At 41.9% G+C, this 22,186-nt stretch overlaps 2 long non-coding RNA genes across 3 annotated transcripts; one reads left to right on the top strand and one right to left on the bottom strand.

Moving 5' to 3' along the window:
• Nucleotides 1-1,159: 1,159 nt before the first annotated feature.
• LOC310681725 lies at nucleotides 1,160-4,036 on the bottom strand. Its single transcript, XR_014513554.1, has 2 exons — nucleotides 3,943-4,036; nucleotides 1,160-1,418 (listed from the first exon to the last, which is right to left on the bottom strand). It is a non-coding gene; the product is annotated as an uncharacterized lncRNA (long non-coding RNA).
• A 124-nt stretch (nucleotides 4,037-4,160) lies between these two features.
• On the top strand, nucleotides 4,161-8,673 carry LOC310681656. Of its 2 annotated transcripts, none has more exons than XR_014513455.1 (3): nucleotides 4,161-4,319; nucleotides 6,062-6,344; nucleotides 8,206-8,673. It is a non-coding gene; the product is annotated as an uncharacterized lncRNA (long non-coding RNA). The 2 variants fall into 2 exon arrangements; XR_014513456.1 differs by having other exon boundaries at nucleotides 4,163-4,319; nucleotides 6,062-6,192; nucleotides 8,206-8,309.
• The last annotated feature ends 13,513 nt before the right edge of the window (nucleotides 8,674-22,186 follow it).

The raw sequence follows: 22,186 nt of genomic DNA, 5'->3' as shown, positions 1-22,186 counted from the left end.
CTTCTACTAAACCTCACTCCTGTCCTTGTTCAAGGCTGGGGCTTCTACTTTTTCCCTCCTGTTCTTCACTCCTGACTCCCAGCTTCCCTGCTCTCTTCCTCCTCTGGGGTGTGTCCTGCTTCCCACCACCATGAACCTGGGTCCAGACTACGCTCTTCTGCACTTTCTCTGGAAGCCTCTTGACCAGGCGGTTCCCCACGGCTGTTCCTCATCTAGCCAGTCCCTGACAGATGCAGTTTCAGGCAGCCCCATGCTTCCTCCTTGGAAGGGCATTTTAAGGATGGGCATGAAACCTTAATCACATGCCCTTGTCCTCACTTTAATCATACGCATTCAGAGCCTTCTTACTTGAAGGGTTATTTTCTATTGCAAGCTTCACAGAACCTTGAAATATATTTCTGTTTCTGGATGTTTCATATCACCGACGCACATTTTCTATCCCCCTGTTTTGTCATGTGTGTGTTTTTATTTTATTTCTTTTCCCCAATCAAATCATTTAAACTCAAGGCAAGTTATTTGAGGACATTTTTTAACTCCAGCAGTTGTATTTATAACCTCATCCGTTACAGGCTTTGGTTTTGAAGATGCTGAAAGATGCAGACTTTTGGGGCAAGGTGGGGAATAAATGACTCTATAAACCATGGAGATAATAAAAGGTGTTCCATACAGAAGCAGGTTTCTCATTAAACAGAACCTCACAGGCTGAAATTCTAGAAAATCAGGGAAGTAATCAAGCAGCCACAGAGCAGCCAAGACAACTTTTTACCTACATGCCAGACTGAAATTGTAGGTAATAAACTGTGCAGGTGAAAATTATATTTCCCAGAATAAATTCCTATTAAAAATAGGAGTGCCTTGGCTGAACAAGCAGAAGTAAAAGTGTGGAATTTAATTTAAAACTCCACAATGACATACTTTTTAACTATTATATTTTACCTATTGATTGTGTAGCTTATTTATATGTTCCCTCACACCAATCTTTCCATGTGCCTTTAGAGAAGGCAACTCGGAGTGTACCCAAGAATCAATTGAAGCAGAATTCAATTAATATTATAGTTGTCATCAGGCTGGAGACTCTTAGTACTTTACCAAGAAAAAAAAAGGCACATGTGCCAAGGAAGTAAGCCAAATTCTATATCCTGAAACTTGAATCCTGTAGTCAGAGCTGCATAAAGTTGTTTATTTTGCACATTCTAGCATTCTGCAGCTTGTCATAGGGAGTCTCAAGAAACCAGATGGCTTCTGATATTTTTTTCAGTCATTGCCCAAATTTCAAGCAACCCTCTAAAGTTACAGAGGCCAAGGATTCTCTCTGATGTGTTATCATTTCATGCTAAGGAATATTTGATGTTAAGATGCTTTCAAAGACTTGAGCATTCTTAGATGGTCCAGACTTAAAGCAGGAGCTCCTTCTGAACCTGGATTAGGAAAGTAATTGAAATTGAAACTGCTGATACCACAATACAATTTATTACACAGATCTGTGCCATCACCACATTGGAATACTGTGTACGGTTCTGGTTGCCTCGCCTCAAAAAAGATTTCACAGCATTTATTTATTTTTTTCCAAAATTTGAAATGTGCCCACTGGTCCAAAATGTCTGTCAACCTCTGCTTTAGTTTAAAGCAGTATTACCCCAATCTGGGGCCCTCCAGCCAGTAGGACTAATATCCAGGCATGATTACAGTTATACAAAGGATCTGGAGGAAATCAGTCTGCGGCTGCCTGCCTTAAAGTCTATTCTAGGTAGATTTGTGGAAAGCATGGTGAAAGATAGAATTATTTAGCATTTAGAAGGACATAACTTGCATCTGAAAAGAGAAGTCTTGCCTCAACAGGTTTGTGGCATTCTTTGAGCACAGGTGGCTATGTAATATGATGAAGATTATATAATACCCTTCAACATTTCTCCGGTGAAAATAGGGATGTCTTATTCTATTATTATTATTATTATTATTATTATTATTATTATTATTATTATTTACTCTGCCCATCTCACTGCGTTGCCCCCACCACTCTGGGTGGCTTCCAATATATATAAAAACATAATAAAACATTAAACATTTAAAAACTTCCCTGTATAGGGCTGCCTTCAGATGGCTTGTGAATCAGGTAGCTCCATACCCTCCAACATTTATCCAATGAAAATAGGGATGTCCTGAGGAAAAGCAGGACATTTCAGGATCAAATCAGAAACTGGGATGGCATCTGTAAATCCAAGAGTGCCCCTGGGAAATAGGGAAACTTGGAGGGTCTGTTATATGCTTGGATTTCCTCAAAATGTTTTTAAGAAGTTGCTCAACAAAAGCTCCTTCCTGAACTTAACCATCATGGGACAAAAGGATAGGTTGTTCCCTTTATGGTTTGGTAACTGATTAAACAATAGGAAGCTGAGGACTGGAGTAAACAAGCAGTTGTAGCAATGGGGAGATTTATGAGGGGCACCTCATAACAGAATCATGACTGATTTAGAGTTGAGGTGACCAATGAAGTAGCCAAGTTTGCAGATGATTCCAAATTATTCTGGATGGTGAAACCAGAGCATATAGTAAACAGCTCCAAAATATATGTCCAAACAGAAGCCAAAAACCAAACCCTCAGACACCTCATAAATTATCTTCTCTCTCCACAACAGATGTTGATGAAGCTGGGGAGCTTTGATACTTTCACTCACAAGTGAATGTATCAAATTGCCTCCAACTCATGTTTTACATTAGTATATGCTCAGCATGACAAACGTACCTGGGCAAAATGCACCCCGGGGGGTCTGGTGCTTGCGTTGAAGAAGCAATTGATGCAGAAAAGGTTCAACAACCCTTCTCTGTCAGCCATTTATTCCTTCCAAATCCCATTCCACCTAGCTGCTTTTTAGATGTCAGACTTAACTCTTCTATCAAAAGTCTAGTTTGGCTTTGCAAAGAGGAATGGTGATATATGGAAATGAATCTTTCACAGACCTGGGACTTTCTGGTTGGTTGATCTGTGTTGCAATTTTTGAACCTAATATTAATTGTTGCAATTCTCCAATTTAATTCATCCCCTTCCCCGACTATGTATCATACCATACCATAGGTGCCTCTCGTGGATTTCTTTCTATAATAAGTTATTAACTTTCATGAAGCTTTATCAGTTTCAGTTCAGTCTCTGATATAAGATACATTGCCTACTTGCAAACAAAAAATAATAGTTGTGACAAAATTGAGAAAACACACTTCTTCTCAAAGAAAAACCATTTTCTGAGGATGCTGTATATTCTTATCAAGATCTTAATAATTCATTTTTCTCTCCTTGAAAGTTGCAACTAGCATCCTGTGATTTATAATTCTAGAAAAAATATTAGTTTTAACATTCTAACTATAATGGATTCCTTTAAATGGCTGTGACCTTCAATCTAATCAGGGGCTGGACAGAGGAAAAGGAGTGGTGGAGACCACCTCCCCAGACTGACCCTTCCAGGGAGGAGAAAATGGAAGACACCATAGATTAATAATAGGGGTTTGTGGAAGGCCACAGCTCAGAGGCAAATGAGGGGGAAAGTTGGGAAATCATGGGAGAGGAGGAGCAGGCAGAGCCGGAGCAGCAGCTGGCTGACACGTTGTCACTAGAAAGCATTCCAGACCCTCCATCTCCCAGAGCCTAGTGAACCTTAAAAGTAGGAGAGCAAAGAGCTTGAAGAAAGACGGCACTTACTGGCACCCGTAGAGGAGGTGATGAGGTTGACGAATGAGGAAGTGGGAAAGGTGGGGTATAGAGTGGAGAAAGGGAATGTGGTTGTATGACTCAGTCCCAAAGTCACACATAAAATTGATTATTTGATGGGTACAGGGTTGTGAATGTATATCTACTGGCCTCAACTTGATGTGGTACAAACTGGCAGACCAATCTAAAATTTCCCCCAATAGTAAAAGTTAATATATCCTCCAAATGAAACTATTCAACACCTGTTATGGAGTTCCAGCTTGACAATGTTGAGATGCAGTCTGACTGTTAACTGTTTCTGGCTTTACCAAGACTTAAAGCATATCCTCTTTGTGACATCACACATGACATCAGAATGGCCTGTTTGCATTCAACCTAGACTATCTCCATGCCAACAGCAGTGGCCAGTAAACTTTTGCAACCAAGTAACCATCAGCCTGACTACACAGTTGTTTCTAGCTAGACTATTGGATGTTCGGTTTTTTGCTCTCATGATCAAAGCCTGAAGAAGAGATGTGTATAATCTGAAAACCTGCTTCCACTGTTAAAGAAAACTAATTGTCAGAGACTGGGCAGAGGAGGAATGGTGGAGACTGTATCCCCATCCTGACCCTTCCAGGTAGGAAGAAGAGAAAGACAGTATAGATTTACAACAGGGGGTTGAGGGAGGTAGCAGCTCAGAGGCAGATGGGGGGGGGGAGCTGGGAAATCATGGGAGAGCCAGAACAACACCTGGCTGACACATTGTCATTAGAAAGCATTCCAGACCCTCCATCTCCCAGAACACCATTATCCAAGTGGCTGGGTTCTATAACCTCATTCTGTAATGTCTGAAATAAAAAGGACTGTAAGAAACTTTCCCCTGTCTTTATACTTTCCTGGGCAACCAGCCCAGAGCTGGTGACAGCATCCTGACAACACTTACACTTTTACATTTATTTATGTATATAGTCACACACTGTACTTTTTTTCCTTAAAAAATATGTTTAGGGGTACTCTCATTTTCTTACTCATATTGAAATACTGCCCCTCAATGAGGCCAAACTTAGATTCACAAAATGTTTAGGGGTGTGCGTGCATCTGCATCCCCCCAGAAAAAAAGCACTGGTCACATGTCACTTTTTCCTCCCTACCCAAACAAGTTTACAAGCCAAAAATTGAAAAATACAAGTGAAATTTAAACACCACCAGCAAAATGCAATAAACGAAATGGCTGCGAGAAGCATCTTTCAAAGAATTGCAACTGCAATAAGATGCTGTAGTACAGAGTGGTCCTCTTCATTGCTGCATGCCTTTTCATGCTGCTGTCATATGGAGAGAGTGTGTTGAACCTTGAGTTGGATGCAAAAGGAACTAGGGCAGAACAAATTTGGCAGATTTGCAGCAGCATTTTGTGCCAGCTGTAATGCCCAAGTTGTCTTCAACCGCTGCCCTACAAGAAGCATGCTGCAGTATTTAAGCCTGCAAGTTGCAGACCATGGATAAGTAAAGGAAGATCTGACCTGTCTAGAAAAGGGCATATGGTCCACATGAACTGAAAATCGGGAAAGGACAGAAATTCACAAGCCTTCCCCTGACAGCCCAATAGATCCTTAGTGAATGGCATTGAGGTTGATGGCGCAGAGATGCCATTGTGGGTAAGGGCTTTCACCAGAAGCTTCTGGATGCATTTCTAACTTCCTCCTTCTCTAACTTCTGGGTGAGCAGTGTCTGTACCCTGGGTATTAATACCTCACAGACATTTGATAGCTGAAAGAAATGGAACCTTGCAAACTTGAAATTATCTAGCTTTGCTGCCCAGAGTTCATTTGGGAGGAAGGCTGGGCTAAAAATCTAATGCAAATTTAAAAAATAATAATTCTTTTTTGCATAAATCTAAGCTCTAATTGAATTGTCACAGATTTTACTGTTTGCTTGTTTGTGCTATTTCAACCCATTTCCCCCCAAACTCTCCCACTCTGTACCCATATATATATGTATCTGTCAACTGAGGCTAATATTTTGTGTACACAAAGATTCTGGCACCTAGTCCATGAAAACTGATGACATAATAAAGTTGTTGGTCTTTGGGGTGATACAGTTCTTAATCATTCTGAGTACTATTAGTTTGATTACTGGTAAGTCATTTGTCTGAGCTAATGATTTATAATCATATTTGCCCCATGCCTATAGTCCTCAGTCGGTTTCATGGGTGGGGAAAACTTTCCTTTCCCTTTCCCTTTCCCTTTTGTTTTTGTTTTTCCTTTTTGTTATGATATTAAAATTCTGCTCAAGCTAAAATGTGATTATTGAGTGAATCTGGAAGGTATGTATTGCCAGCGGGAGTAAGTAACACATCTGTCAATATTTTCCATATGGCAGGAATTCAAGAGATACCACATCTTTATTCCTTCGGAAGATGTCTGGCATCCAAAAACCGATGATAGCAGCAACAAAATTATCGAAGCAGAACTGATGTAAACAGTGCCTTTGAAGTGGATCAAAGCCTTACAGCAAGTATTTTCAGAACAATGGTTCCTGAAAATAAAAGATCATTAGCTGTCAGTCTTAATGCTTCAGTTTTGACATCTCAAGAAATGCAGCTGCTTCCTTGGCGAGACTAATATATGAAGTCAGTTCATCTAGCTCATTGCTCTCTTCTGGGGCGAGTAGCATCTCTTCAGGGTCTCAGACAGAGGTCTCCCCCAGTCCTGCTCCCTGACATCTTTTAAACTGGAGATGCTTGGAAATGAACTGATTTGCAAAGTGCTTTTCACTGCACTGTAACCCCCAGTCTTTCTAAAATACTGGATCTGCCTCCTGTGCCTGACATGACACCCCTGTTTCCAATTTTGCAAACCACTCAGTATCATTTCCTCCTAGCTACTTGTCCACCTGATTCTTCACTCCTTCCGAGGCCACTCTGCATGGATGCTGATTCTCTTTGTTAATGTGAGATTTCTGTACATCTCCACTAGTCTATCTTTGCTGTCTTAGCCTATATTGCTGGTGTTGGTGTATTGCCAAAATAAACTTGAAATGAGCCTTCCAGGATAGCCTTGAAGCACATCCTTGAGGCATGCTTAAAACATCTGCTAGACAATGAGAATTTCCCCCAGCAACAGGTATCTTAATCAGGGGATGTCTGGTGTGATGCCGTTGAGTGTGAGGCAGTCAGTGTTGCTCAGTATGGCTGCTGGAGTATGTGAAAGTCTGTGATCCTGTCTCTGTGGCTGGATGGCTGAAGTGAGCTGTCAGGGACCGTGCTGAGGAGGGCTGCACGGAGGAGGTATGGTGGGAGCCTCCCTCTCCCTCTGATTCTGATCCTGAATCTTCCCAGGAACAGGAGGACAGCATAGATTTGGAAGAGTGGTTTGCAGAGGGGCATAGTTCAGAAGGCAGAAGCTGGGAAATACTGGATGGGGGACAGCTAGGAGAAGAAACACTGGAAGAGAGAGGGTTAACAGATTCACAATCTCTGGATAGCATCCACCCACTTTCACCAAAGTCACAGAGAGCTCTGAAAGTGTCAGAGGGTACAAGCTCAAATTGCAAGACGTAGGAATGACGTAGATTAATAGGGACGGAGGGGGGAATACCCCTTAATTAGGAGCACCTCCATTTCTAAGAGACGTGTTCTTTGTGATCATTAAAGATTGTAACTGGTAAGACATCCCTTTCATTTGATCTCTTATCTACTGCCATGGGGGAGGAAGCCGATTCCCCGACTCCTGACAGGAGCAGAGATCTGTATTTAGACGCAAGGTTAAATATACTGCCTTCAGCTGTACTTGAGGGTCAATTTCAAAAAAAAAAAAAAAAATCCGCTGGAAAAACGGTTATGTCCATGTGGCAATGGCAGTTTTGAATCAGTAGCTCATGTGATTCTAACTTGCACTCTTTATAAAGATTGAGGAGTGAGGTTCTTACTCCTCTACTACATACCAGGCCGCTCAACCATTGCCACTGTGTCGTTTCTTCTAGCAGATCAAGATAATCAGGTGACAGCAAAAACTGTAAAAAAATAAATAAATAGCAGGGGCAATTAGAATAAGATCTATTATTTGATTATTGCTGTAAACCTCCAGAATGTATAGTTATAGGTGGTATAGTTAAGTTTTTACCTCTATCTTCAGTGCATATTATTTTATTTTATTGCTATGGCTAGTTGCTGATACAAATAAAGATTCTGTATCTAGTTCTGTTTCTTATTTAATATGCAGATCAGTAGTGTTATGCAGCCTGTAATGTAAATAATAAAGATTTTAGAGAAGAACTGGATGGATGAAGTGGTTATTCTTGTCACGGGAATTCACCAAGAGAGGGCTGGACTGCTGATGCTGTGAAGATGCAGGAAAAATTTCTGAGTAACTATTAAGACAGAGGAGAGGAACCTCAAGAGTTAGCGCTCATGCACTAACAGGGTGGGTAGAGACTATTCTCTCAAGCCCTGAAAGTAGCTGCAGTTTCCTATGTTTGTCTGCATTGTCGTTACTCTAGTATTTATTTATTTTTTAATCTAACAGCTTCTGGAACTGTTGCAAGATGAACCTCCTGGATGAGATACTAACTAACCTCACCAATGTCATGGTCCTCCCCACTGCATCCTGCTACATCCTTTCATTGTAGAGAACTAAGGAAAAAAGCACTCCTAGCAAACATGTGCCGTGATGGGGGTCAACTGGGTAGATGGAAAGAAATCTTTTAGGTGGTCCATTTTCAATGGATGTCTCTGCCATAACTGTAAGCAACTTATCCATCTTTCTGGTGAGGTCGAACAGGCTGGAGAAGGCTCTTTGTACTACCACCATCTATAGTTTGAATGTATGGAGATTGACTTTCTGAATCTCAGAGGAGAAAAGGCGAGACCTGAGGCAGTTCTGCTCCTAGTAACTACATAGCTTAAAACAGAGTGATCATGGTTTAGTGAGTTCATTCACACAATCAGCTTCAGATTCCTAATTCAATATATTTGTTAAATGCTACAAAGTAAATGAATGAGGAATAAAAAGGTAAAGGTAAAGGTAAAGGTACCCCTGCCTGTACGGGTCAGTTGTGTCCGACTCTGGGGTTGCGTGCTCATCTCGCTCTAGAGGCCGTGAGCCGGCGCCGTCCGAAGACACTTCCGGGTCACGTGGCCAGCGTGATAAAGCTGCAGCTGGCGAGCCAGCACCAGAGTAGCACACGGAAACGCCGTTTACCTTCCCACTATAAAGCGGTCCCTATTTATCTACTTGCACTTAAGAGTGCTTTCGAACTGCTAGGTGGGCAGGAGCTGGGACCGAACGACAGGAGCTCACCCCGCCGTGGGGATTCGAACCTCCGACCATACGATCGGCAAGTCCTAGGCACTGAGGTTTTACCCACAGCGCCACCCGCGTCCCATGAATGAGGAATATCTGATTGCATAAAAAGGTCATTTTCTAACTAGCCTTCCATGAGTATACTGTTTTTTTTTAAAGTGTGTTAAGTACTTGTATACAAAAAGAGCAAAATCCTTACACAAGACCACTTATGGATGCTGAAGGCACTGTGAAGCAATCTATGTAGCAAGCTGAGGCATATATCATACTAAAACCACCCCATTTTACATTGTGTTCAGGGTCTGGGTCGATTGATGATTGACAAAGGTATACAGAAATGCACCCAAAATTCTTCAACTGTGTGTATGTGTACATAAAGACACAATGAGTGTCTTAACATTTGTCATTCCTGTGAATAAGGAAGAATGGTAAATATGGAAGGTTCTTGTATTTCTGTCAGATGGGAGGAAAATATCCTGTTATGTATTGCAAAGGAATTCTTTGGATGTGCCTTATCCTTCTACTATAAGACATGGATAGTAAGTATCATGGCTGAGATGCAATGACTGAATTGGGAAGAAAGGAGTTGAGGTTCTGCATTCACTGTACTCAGTGAAAACAGTGGGGCAAACTTCTGAATAAACATGGAAATGGTTATGCTATAAGCACTTGAACCGATCTACCTATGTAGCCAAATCACTTGCATGCCTTGCACTGGTATGAAGGATATGACTACAGGCTGTCTCCATGCAAGGTGGGGAGATTATCACCCTTGGACCAAAAAAAAGGCCATTAAGATTGCTATCCTAAATAAAATTACCAGGGAGCAAACACAATTGAACACAATGGAACACACTTCTAATTAAGCATGCATAGAACTGCACAGTTAGGCAGTCTCTTGCTTAAATGCTTTCTCTCAGTTTAAATGAAAGAGCGCCATTTTTGTTAACTACAGATTTCTATGAGCCATATCGTTCTAAATGTGTTCAAATTACTGATCTGAATATGAGCCAAGTGTGAAAAATTAGAAGAGGACAGGCTCAGTCTGAAACCCACTCTATTTCACGGCATCAATGTATCTTATATGTGCCTTGAGGACTTCCTTTGAAGCATGGAGATCTTTTGAAACTCTCTTACATAAATTAGACGGTCAAGGCCGTTAATGCCATCCCATCAATGTGTGTCTCAGTCACAAGAGTAGTATAAAATTTTAGCACAGACACTCTGCCCATCACTTTCCAGATCTAGCCTCATTAACCTACGTCTGCCTGAAAAACTGCATATGCAGCTACTATTGTGAATGATTTTCCTGCTCAGATAACACTTCTGGATGAATTGTGTTGACCATCTAAAAGCAGGTACTTCTGAAAATGGGCTTTAACTTGTTTTACTTTTGTTGTTTTTTGTTTTTTTAAAAAATCACCTTACTAAACAAAACTAAGCATACAAGTCCATATTTTTGACCTTCCATTAAACAACAGATCTTCAAATCTTTATTTCTTATACAGTGGATGATCTGTAAGGTCAAATGACTCTCCACCCACTAGGGACTCAGAAAATCTACTGAGCGATTTCTTTATCGTTCATTTCTACCTTGCTTCATCAAAAGGTGTTTCCTCCCTTTACTTGGCTGGAGAATTGCGTTGCAAAATTTCAAGCACTTTGATATAAACCTGCGCTGGTAAAAATGGGTCGCCTGATGTCATTGTGATATCAAATGATTGACAAGTGGGTGTTGCTGTCAGACTTGGTTTGCTGGAGATGGAGGAGATAATGATCTAGCCTGCCAGCTGGGTCCACTTTCCCACCTCTGACTTCACACACACACACACACACAACCTTCCATCCTCTCAAGAATTACAGCCCCACAGATACATTCACCAAAGTCCATAATACAACACTCACAACCTAAGAAAATAAGGCTGATGTTACTTTAATCTATGATCCCACCCCAATAAAACCTCACGCTGCCCATTCATAGAGTCACATATCTCACCCGATAACGTGCTGTTAATGGTGCTCTTTGGTCCAGATTGTATAGCTGCATTTTTGGGAGAGGTCCCTCTGGAGATGGAACATAGATCAGGGCACATGTGTCAGGAATGTGCCCCCCCCCCCAGAGCACAATGGAAGTGTCAGCTTCGAAAATTGAGCTAAGCGAGCAAGGAGCTGACTCTGCCACTGAGAGCTGTCTGTCTGAGTATAGAGAAGACAGTCTGACCCCCCCCCCCCCCCAGGCAAGACACTGTTAGCTCCCAAGGAGAGGAGGAGTTGGAAGTTGGACAAAGCATTGCCAGGCAACCAGCAGATAAGCCAGAATTGGAGGATGTGTCTTCTGCACTCCCAGGACGAGGAGGTTAGAGAAGCTCAGAGAGCAACGGAGGGAAGGAGAAGAAAAGTGGGGTTTTGGCATCCTTCCTGTTGGGGAAAGGACGGTGAGACAGACTGAGCAATTAAGCTTAATGAGAACAGACTGAACACCAGGCTCTGGATGTGTTTTTCTTGTAAATAAACTTACGTAAAACTGACAGAGTGCCCTTGCTGCTTATTAGGCTGCTTGCCTGCGAGAGAGCGTTATAACATGCTTTTCATGGAGAAGTCCCACATTCGTTCCCTGGTATCTCCAGTTAAAAGATGCAAGTTTTGAGAAAGCCTGCTGCCTGAGATTCTAAAGTGTAACTGCCAGCCAGAAAAAGAAAACAATACTGGACTATATCAGGAATGGAGAGTCCATGTTCTTCCATATGTTGTTGACTACAATTCCCATTATCCCTGAACACTGGCTATGAAGACTGAGAGTGTTGGGACTTGGAATTCAGCAACTTCTGGAGGGCATGAGAGTTCATCCCTTGACTTGATGGACAAATAGTTTGACTTGGTGTGAAACAGCTACATAATTTCTCATAGCCTTAAAGAGAACTGTGAAGTGATTGATTATGGAGCAAATGGATAGGGAGCACTTCATGTATTGAGTGTCTTGGGTCATCATTCCACTTACTGATATAAAAGGAAATAACTGAGAGCAGATATCTGTATGTCATATTCCATCTGTCTGGGTATGAAGAGTAATGATACGGAAGATGATAATGCTCAAGTTACAGCCCGAAATTTAATCTCTAAGGTACCATTGAAGTAACGGAAAAACAAGGCCCAGTGTAACTGGTAGGGATGAAGGAATCTGATAATTTCAGTTTCTCTTTTTTGCCTCCTAAACTTACCTTCCACATTTCTACTTCAGTTTGTGATTTTTGCCCCGACAAGAAAATGTCGTCAGCAGCATTTTAGTGCACAGGGCACACACTTCTATATACAATTGTGCCTAACATGCACATTTTTGCAAAGCAATTTATATAATTTAATGCACTTTTGTAAGTTATTTTCACTAATACATGCATTTGCGTGCCCAGGTAATGTGACGTGCTGTTGTCATAACACAAGCAAACAAATAATGAAAGAACACAGACAATAATTATTGGATTTGAATAAGGCCACAACTTTATTGATTACAGATGTGAGATTTGGCTTGGCATTGGGTATCACCCATACTAACCCAGACCCTCCAGGTGTCCATATTTTCCAGGGGCATTCCTGATTTAGAGAAGCTGTCCTGGTTTCTGATTTGATCCTGGAATGTCCCACTTTTCCTTAGGATGTCCCTATATTCCTTGGAGAAATGTTGGAGGGTATGGAGTTATCTAACCCCAGAGCCGTCTGAAGGCAATCCTGTACAGGGAAGTTTTTAAAATGCTTTATTGTGTTTTTTATATGTCGGAAGCTGCCCAGAGTGCCTAGGGCAAGCCAGTCAGATGGGTGTGGTATAAGTAGTAAAATTATCATTATGGAATGTGACGTTCCTATTTTCATCAGAGAAATATTGGAGAGTATGCCATCCAGCCCACATGCTGGACATTTACCAGTGATCAAACCTGATGAGGGAGATGGGGATGAGAAGCAGAGACAAATGAAAGGACACAACCTTGAGTTGGGAGAGGGAGGGAGATCCAAAAAGTGACTGCGGTGCCAGGCGAGGGGGCAGGCCAGCTTATATGGCTGAGGAGAGGACCTGAGTGAAGCCTCCCTCAGGAGTCCCGGTCAACTCCACCCCTGAAGCTGCGCCTGTGATTGGCTAATTTTGTAGGAAGGCCAACTTGAATTCCCCTGGCCAATGGAAGAGGTGGTAATGTATCCCATTGATCAGAAGATGGTGGAGGGGCTGTGCTGAATGAGTGGGGATTTGTATTTAAATTTTACCCAAGCTTATGCATTTTTGTAGCACATTACTTGGTTGAAGAATGCTATTGTGAAATTCAGAGAAGTTCAAATTTTGAAGGATGGCTCTGTTTTCGTGTATTATTTCAGAAAGTGTGAATTTGGTAGCTTCACTTTCACATACAAACTGAATTAAATTCTCTCTCCCCCGGGTGTTGCAATGCTGGTTCATATCCACATACAAGACCAGGAAAAGGCCCATCATTGGTTCTTGCTGCTTTTCTTTTACTGCTGTGATTCTTTTCCCTGCAACTTTCTCTTATAAGAGATCTATGAGTTCTGCAGCATTGTCATTTACCATATTTACATATTTAATACTGTGGTCAAAACGTCCTATGGCAACTGATTGGATTATGCAAATAAGGGATAGAACTGTTCCAGAACTCTGCCACTTCATAATTAGGGTGGGAGGTTGCAGGAGTGAATGTTTCTTTATATTAAAAACTCATAGTGGGCTTTCAAAAAATCGGTTTTGCAGGGACACGAATCCCTTGTGAAAGTGGCGGATGGTGGGGAGGTGAGATGCAATGACTTGGAAGGAGGCAAATTTCAATATTGTTTGTTGCCTGTATTTAAATATTTTTTTAAAAATGTAATAAAAAATAAAAGCTGTGCTGATGCTTGAAGGAATGGCTCAGCTGGAAGTGGCACTGTATCATGATGTCATGTTGCTCCCGGGATGATCCTGGGTAAAAATAAAAGTAAAAAAGATTATTGTTCACATAATGTTTTCATTCATCCTTTGAAATTTGGCTGGGCTGCATCCAGCACTGTTAAAACGAAAGCAACAAATCTCACACATAAGCAACTAGATACAGTGGTACCTCGGGTTAAGTACTTAATTCGTTCCGGAGGTCCGTACTTAACCTGAAACTGTTCTTAACCTGAAGCACCACTTTAGCTAATGGGGCCTCCTGCTGCCGCCGTGCTGCCAGAGCACGATTTCTGTTCTCCTCCTGAAGCAAAGTTCTTAACCTGAAGCACTATTTCTGGGTTAGCCGAGTCTGTAACCTGAAGTGTATGTAACCCGAGGTACCACTGTATAGGAGAGATATATAGCTTGGACTTTTTTCCTGAAATGCTAACTCTATTTGCATCGTGAAGCCCTGTTCTTTCCCCCTCCCATATCCCCACATAATGCCTGAAGGCTGTGCTGTTCAGGAGCAGGCCTACCACTTCTATTATTGTGCAAACTAGGCCAAAGTCGCTTTCATAGTAGCTAATTAGGACTTGCAGCCTCAGGAATATCACTCTACCTGGGAGTGAATGAAAAGGAAATCATTGCTGAGCAGTTTTTGCAAGCTCTGCAGATGCACTTTGAGAATCCCCATTGGTTCAGTAACTCTGTTTATTTGTATGTTGACGCTTGTGCGTGTGTGTGCTATTTTTCTAGAAAAAGAGATGCCGGAACTCACCCTGAACGCCTCTGTTGTTCTCTTTTAATGGCAAGGGCACCCACCTGAGAGAGGCCAGAATTGAGTTCCCGTGAGTTCTGGCTGGGGAAAAAAGCCAACACACACACAAACACACACATATTTCTAGAATATATTTGTTTAGATTGCATTCTGTAAAAGAACCAATCTAAATGTGAGGGGAAACCAAGAGCTCATTTTCTTAGCACACTGGTTTTGGTTTGCGCTGGATATACAAGCAAAAGTGAAAACTGGGAGCACTTGAAAGATTAAGAGACTGGCACTGGTACTGCAAATTGAAATCTCTTATAGCTTGCGTGTGAGCTGCATATAATCAGCCTCCCCCAGCCAGCTATCTTTCAGATGCTTTAAACTACAACTCCCATCAGCCCCAGTCAGCATAACCAATGGACCAAGATGATGTAAGCTATAGTCTAAAGCCATGGTTCCCAATGGGGGGGACACGCCCCACAGGAGGGGCAATTTGATTTTAAAGGGGTGCAATTAACCATTGATGGCCTTTTAGGCTTCCTACACGTGAATAGGAGTTCACTTTTTAATAATAAGCATTATATGTCACAGGGGGAGGGCATCAGGATTTTAGAGATGCTTAGGTGGGGCATAGGGATGCGGGTGGCATTGTGGGTTAAACCACAGAGCCTAGGACTTGCTGATCAGAAGGTCGGTGGTTCGAATCCCCACGACGGGGTGAGCTCCCGTTGCTCAGTCCCAGCTCCTGCCAACCTAGCAGTTCGAAAGCACGTCAAAGGGCAAGTAGATAAATAGGTACCACTCTGGCAGGAAGGTAAACGGCGTTTCCGTGAGCTGCTCTGGTTCGCCAGAAGTGGCTTAGTCATGCTGGCCACATGACCCGGAAGCTGTACGCCGGCTCCCTTGGCCAGTAAAGCAAGATGAGTGCCGCAACCCCAGAGTCAGTCACGACTGGACCTAATGGTCTGGGGTCCCTTTACCTTTTTAGGTGGGGCATGGCCAAATAAAGGTTGGGAACCACTAGTCTAAAACATCTGGAGAGGACCAGGTTGGGGTAAGGTTGTTGCAGTGGCACTGGCACCCCATAGCATAACTGCCAGTTGGCTGAAAGACCACTGAAACCCAATGCTATTCTCTGAAACTCACCCAGGAGACAGGATCAGGACCATTGTAAAACAGTATCTCTAATACCAGCATTAAAGAGTTGGTTAAGGAGGATGGTCAATGGTATCAAAAGCCACTGAGAGATCAAGTAAGAATAACAGTCATGCTTCCCTGTCCTTCTCTTGATAAAGGCAATCGATCTGTGCCACCAAGGCCAACTGAGTCCCATCAACAGGCCTGAACCCCAATTGGAATTGGTCAGGATAATTGGTTTCATCCCAGAGTACTTGCTACTGCTACAGCATAACCCTCTCAATCCTTTTTCCCAGAATGGTGTTATTTGTGACCAGGAGGCAATTGCCACAAATCAATGGATCTCAGATGGGATTCTTAAAGAATTGTTGCTTTAAAGCCAGTTAGAACCACTCCCTCCTGCAAGGATGCATAGACCACATGCTGAAAGATGATAGCATAATAATAATAATAATAATAATAATAATAATAATAATAACAACAACAATAACTACAACCCTAAAATATTTTAAAATAACTAAATCCCAACAAACAGGTGCAAACAACTCTTAATATCAACTGTAGCAGAAGGAAACTCAAGGTACCTGCCATTAAAAACTTTTTTTTTTCAAATTCATCCTTGGTAATATGGCACCAGACTAGACAAAGGATAGTTGTCAAGTCTCTATGGATAGTCAGGGAAACTACCATTCTCATTACTGAGGCTCAGGGAAGCAGGGAGGCTCAGATGCAAGAAGCCAGACCTTCAGATACCCCTGCTCTAGGCATCATGAATGACACCAGCAAGAATGTGATGGGACCCAATGTGGAACAGGATGAATCTCAAATGTGTGTGTGTGTGTGTGTGTGTGTGTGTGTGTTAAAATAAATAAATAAATAAATAAGCATATTTTGAGCTCACTCCAATTGGAGTCAAGGGGAGATGGTCCATCATAGCCATAGGGGGTAAGAAACCTGTTTTTTGTGTGTTTTTTTAAAAGTAGTTTACATTCTCAGGAAGCTGATTTTTATCAGTCAGGAAGAATTGTTCCCTTGGTCTGTACTGTTCCAGAATAAAGACCTGTTTAATTGTCTTCTCAAGCCATTCCTCCATCACAAAAGAGGTATTGAAGCACAACAATTATGGTGGAACTTGGGAAACTTTTCCTAGACCTCTTGCATCTTAGAAAGGAGGCTGGGGTGAGGGAGTGCATAATGAGATCCACTGTGGGGAAGTCAAGGAACAATTTGCAAGCTGGAGCTGTGTTAGTGCCTATCCTTCTGAAATCATGAAGTCTATAGAATTAAATCAGTTGCATGACCCAGTTACAAAACTCACCCAATGAAGACTCTGCAAAGTGTTGGTTTTTTTTTTCATTTCTTGCTAGGAGCACCAGCTCAAGTGAGTACACAAAGCTGGACTTAATTGAGACAATATCCCTACAGAAGATGAACTTCTCTAGCAGAGTCTGTGGTGATCACAGCCTACCCAAGTCAGATGACAAAAGCTGGATGTCAGAAAAGTCACAATGTATGGATGGACAAGGCCTGGGGCTCCCCAAACAAGGTTGTTAAGCCCCTGGTTACATGGGAAAGCTGTGTTTGGCTTGATGGGTCACTGGAGCACTGTGTCTAGTTCTGGGCACTGCAATCTAAGAAGGATATTGACAAGCTGGAACATGAGCAGAGGAGGGTAAACAAGAGGATCATGGGTGTGGAAACCAAGCCTTATAAGGAACGGTTGAGGGAGTTGGGTAAGTTTAGCCTGGAAGAGAAGAGACTGAGAGGAGATATAATGTTGTTGTTGTTTAGTCGTTTAGTCGTGTCCCACTCTTCGTGACCCCATGGATCAGAGCACCTGTTCCCCTTCATGGATCACTGCCTTGCCATGGCGAAGGGACTTGAATAACTCAGAGAAGCTATGAGCTATGCCGTGCAGGGCCACCCAAGATGGACAGGTCATAGTGGAGAGTTTTGACCAAACGCGATCCACCTGGAGCAGGAACCGGCAAGCCACTCTAGTATCTCTGCCAAGAAAACTCCATGGACAAAGACAACAGGAGATATAATAGCCATCTTCAAGTATCTAAGGGGCTGTCACATGGAAGATGGAGCAAGCTTGTTTTCTCCTAGTCTGGAGGCTAGGACCCAAACCAATGACTTTAAGTTAAAAGAAAGGCAATTCCCTCTAAACATCAGGAATACTTCCTTGACAGTAAGATAGCTGTTCATTAGTGCAATGGACTCCCTTGGAGATATTTTAGCTGATTTGGATGTTCTTCTGTCGTTGATGCTTAAATTGAGATTCCAGTGATGCAAGAAGTTGGACTAGTTGGTTCTATTATTGCTACCACTGGCCCCCTCCCAAACTGCTGGGTCAAGCTGGCTGGGACTGATAGCAGTTGCAATCCGAAACTTCTGGAGGGCATCAGATTGGGGGAGGGCTGGTGTGTTTGTGTGTGTGTTGCTATGAAGCCACTGAAGTGCCTTATGATAAGCTTTTTACTTACATGTTGGATGTGAGACTAAATGGATTAAAAGTCACAATTAATAGGCACAAAGTTTAAGGTATTGAGACTGCAATCCTACCTGGGAGAAAGACCCAATGAATTCACTGGAGCTTGATAGATAAAACTTTATTCGCATTAGCCAATGGCCATAACAACAGTAAAACATTACAGTATACGCAGAAAAGGAATTTTGATATAAGAGCACAATTTAAAGTCCTGAATCAGCCATCAGTTAGTGGCCCTTATTCTGATTGCCCCTGTTATGAATGTAGCAACCTTTGTTGTTATCTGCTCATTTTGATCTAATAGAAGAAAGAACATTGTTGCACTGGTTGAGCGCCCTGGGATGGTTAGTATGACTGGGGTGATGCTCTTGTTCCTCAAGTCTTTGTAGAGAGTACAAGACAGGAGGACATGTGCCACTGTTTCGGTGCTATCATCTCCACAGGGGCAAAGGTATTTCTCAGGCGGGATCTTTTGGAATCGACCCTCAAGTACCGCAGATGGCAAAACATCCAGTCTTGCAAGTATAAAATCACGTCTGTATTTTGGGATAATAAGTTTATGCAGATAAGGAGCCAGAGAATCAAAATGGAGAGGTGGAAAATGAACATACCAAGGGCAGAATTTCCTTATAGTGGCCAGGTTGTTCTGATGCTCGATATCTTTTAGACATTGACCAGTTAGGCTGTTTGCTTTAGTAGGGCCCATAGTGAGTAGGTGTTGTGGGGATAGGCCATAAGAGTGAAGTTTTTGATAGACGGTTTTAAGCCAGGCACTTTTATGGAAGTCTTGAAGTACTAGGGATAGTAAACTGGGGGCATTTGAGGATTTGGAGCTTACTTCAGAGCAGGCATGTTTACCGTTGAACTTAAATATATTTCTATCCCCTGCTGTAACAACAAAACAAAGAAAGATGAGGACATTTTAAGAAAACCTCTCCCAGACAGCAGCAATCCCTCCTCTCCTCCACCAACTCATAACCTATCTGATCCTATTATGGACACTTCCTTAATAGTCCTGACAAAGTTTCCATCCCTTCATGAGGAGATGGGCTGATTGCTCTCAATACCATATATTTCTCCAGACTTCAAGATAGGTTGGAAATACTTCAAAGGGAGCATGCCTTTCTGCATCTACCAAGCTCAATATGATGTAATCTTGGTGAAAGCAAGCCTGCAGATTTTGAGTGAGAGACCGACTAAGAAATCAAGACAGCTGAAAGTAAGCTCTGGGAGTATGGTGGTGAATAGCTGGCACTCTCCTAATCACTGGTAAGAGAGTGGATTTGGCTACCCATTGAAGTGTTTATGTTGTGTCTCCACCTATGTTCAACCTGTAAATTTGTAAATAAATTCAAAAAGCCCAATAACCTGCTGGTGGTCTATTGGGACCAGAGGAGACCAAACCTGGGTAAGCTCCATTTCTTTGTTGCTTTTTCAGAACTCGAAGAAGTGGGGGAAATTTAATACCCTCTCTGCCTATAGCATGAGTCTGTGGCCTTCTAGATATTGTTAGAGTCTCCCATCAGCCCCAACCAGCATGGAGAATAGTCGGCTGTGATAGGAATTGCCACCATGAATTGCTGGCCAACCCAAGCTACAGTCAGTGGGTTGGGTGACAAAAGAGGGTTAGAATCAGGGTTTTTTCCCAGCTGGAACTTATCGTAACTTAGTTCCAGCACCTCTCAGGTGGTCACCATTGCCATTATAAGAGAACAAGGGAGGCGTTCATGGTGAGTTCCGCCACCTCTTTTTCTAGAAAAATAGCACTGGTTAGAATCCTTATGGGTTAATGAAAGAAGATCTTACTCATCGTTTTGTTATGTTGAAAATGATACCAGAACACATTCGGCATATATTCTGAGTCAAATGCGGTAGGTGGAATTGCAACCCTTTCACTGGCGTTTGATACCATCAAAGAGCAGCATTTCTTTGTATGCATGTTGTCCTGTCAAATCCAGTGTTTATGAAACAACCAAGGAATCAGTGCTGTTTTCTCCCTGTCTCCCCCTCAACCTCGCAAAAATAGCGGTAATTGAATATATATGAGCAGGGCTTTTTGCATTCTGCACTGAAATAACTGGAATTTGTTTGTATTTATACATTAGGCAAATGATACATACGTAATTATTTTGAATAATTCCTTCTGAGTCTGTTAGCCATGAAACCCTACTCCAGTTTTAAAATGATGTCCAGTGCTTCCTATCATCCTTGTCCCTTTCCAAACTGTTGTTGTTGTTACCCCCCCTCCAAATTATGTTTGTTTGTTTGTTTGTTTCTACACCACCCATCTGCCTGGGTTGCTCCAGCCGCTCTGGGGGGCTACCACCCAAAAAATAATAAAATAATGAAAACACAAAACACAATAGATTCAAATCTGTCTTTGTAAGCTGAGAAACTAGAAACATTCTGCTTCAATGAAAGGTAGGGTTCCCTGACTCTCCAGTCCTAGTTAGAATGTGTGCAAGTCCTAGTTAGAATGTGTGCAATGCAATTCTGGACCTGTACAATATATGCATTGGAATATGCTTTTTAAAAATAAAATAAAATTAGGCAGCAGTGTGTGGCTGTAAAAAGGTGCAGCACAATCCTATGCAAGTTTATAGTAAGTTTTGTTTTATTTAATGGGGCTTCTTTACCTGTTAGCAGGCAAAGGAGTGCAGTCATACATATTCATTTCCTTCACTGAAAGCAGGGGATAGGAGATCATAACCCAATACCGATGCAGAAAAATTAACAGTTTAAATGGGAATATCTTTCCTTTCTGAACTCCCTTCTAGAAAAATCTGTCATAGGCAACACATTCCTACAGTTGGTCTTGTATTTTTTTAAAATAATAATAATAATTGGCTGCTCTTTGTGTTCCCAATTAAGGGTTTATTAATTTTAAGGCAAAGGCAGATGCTGGTAAGCATTATTAAATCTAATTTTAAAAGATACAGTTCAGCTTTCTGTTGACACTAGAGCACGCACATTTGCTTTGAAGTTCTAATTGGCTGGAGTTTCTAGATTCCTTTCCAAATTCTCTCAATCTTCACACATGAATATGGTGATGGCAGAAGGGTAATTATGTATTTATTTTTGATTGAGCAAGAAACACAGCCTCCTAAAAGTCTCTGCACTATATGTGGGTAAGGACGAAAGAGAAATTTGTACAGTTCATAATGTAATCTGAACACACAACATTCACACAGATCCTCATTTTACGATGCAGTTCTCCAACTAAAAACCACTTTTTTAAAGTGTGTGTATTGGGGAAATATACCTATATTAAATAAAAACAATTATATAAAAAGATTGTAGTGGCCAAACTGGAGTGGTGGTTTGACACATATTCTCTCAGGGAGAAGGAGAAGATTTCAATAATTGAGGAGGGGAGGGGAAAGTATTCTCAGGAAATTCTGAGAAATGTTTTTCAGTTAATACTAAATGAAACCACATTTTTAAGTTCATACTGGAAAAATAAAGGCAGTAATGGGCTCAGAGAGGAGGACTGTAAGGAGAAGTGAAGTCTGTTGTTTTGTTTTGCATTGAAATGAAAATAATATCAAACAACAATACAACAGGATCCACTGATCACCAAAAATTATCCATAGGCAGTGGAAATTCGAGTTTAAAGGAAAGTTTTAGTATTAACAAGTTAATAATTAACTATTAATTAGTTAACAGGTAATGAACTAGTTTTCATCAAATAGTAATCCAACAAAAGGAAAGCTAAGGGAAACAAAAGCAGTCCTAACCAGATCCGGCGACGGGCAAGAGAGGAGCGCTCTCCAGCCATGTCATGGTTTAAATTTGTATGGCCACACCCCCAACCAGTGCTGATTGGACAGAGGGGCCACCCCTGGATGGGGCCCCACCCAGTGGCTGGGACAGCATGAGGGGGTTTTCAATCTCCGCCCCC

This window comes from Podarcis tiliguerta, assembly GCF_965153285.1.
Source record: "Podarcis tiliguerta genome assembly, chromosome: 7".
Classification (NCBI taxonomy): Eukaryota; Metazoa; Chordata; class Lepidosauria; order Squamata; family Lacertidae; genus Podarcis; species Podarcis tiliguerta.
The sequence above is the reverse complement of the archived record's forward strand: the minus strand, read 5'-3'. Positions and strand labels throughout refer to the sequence as shown.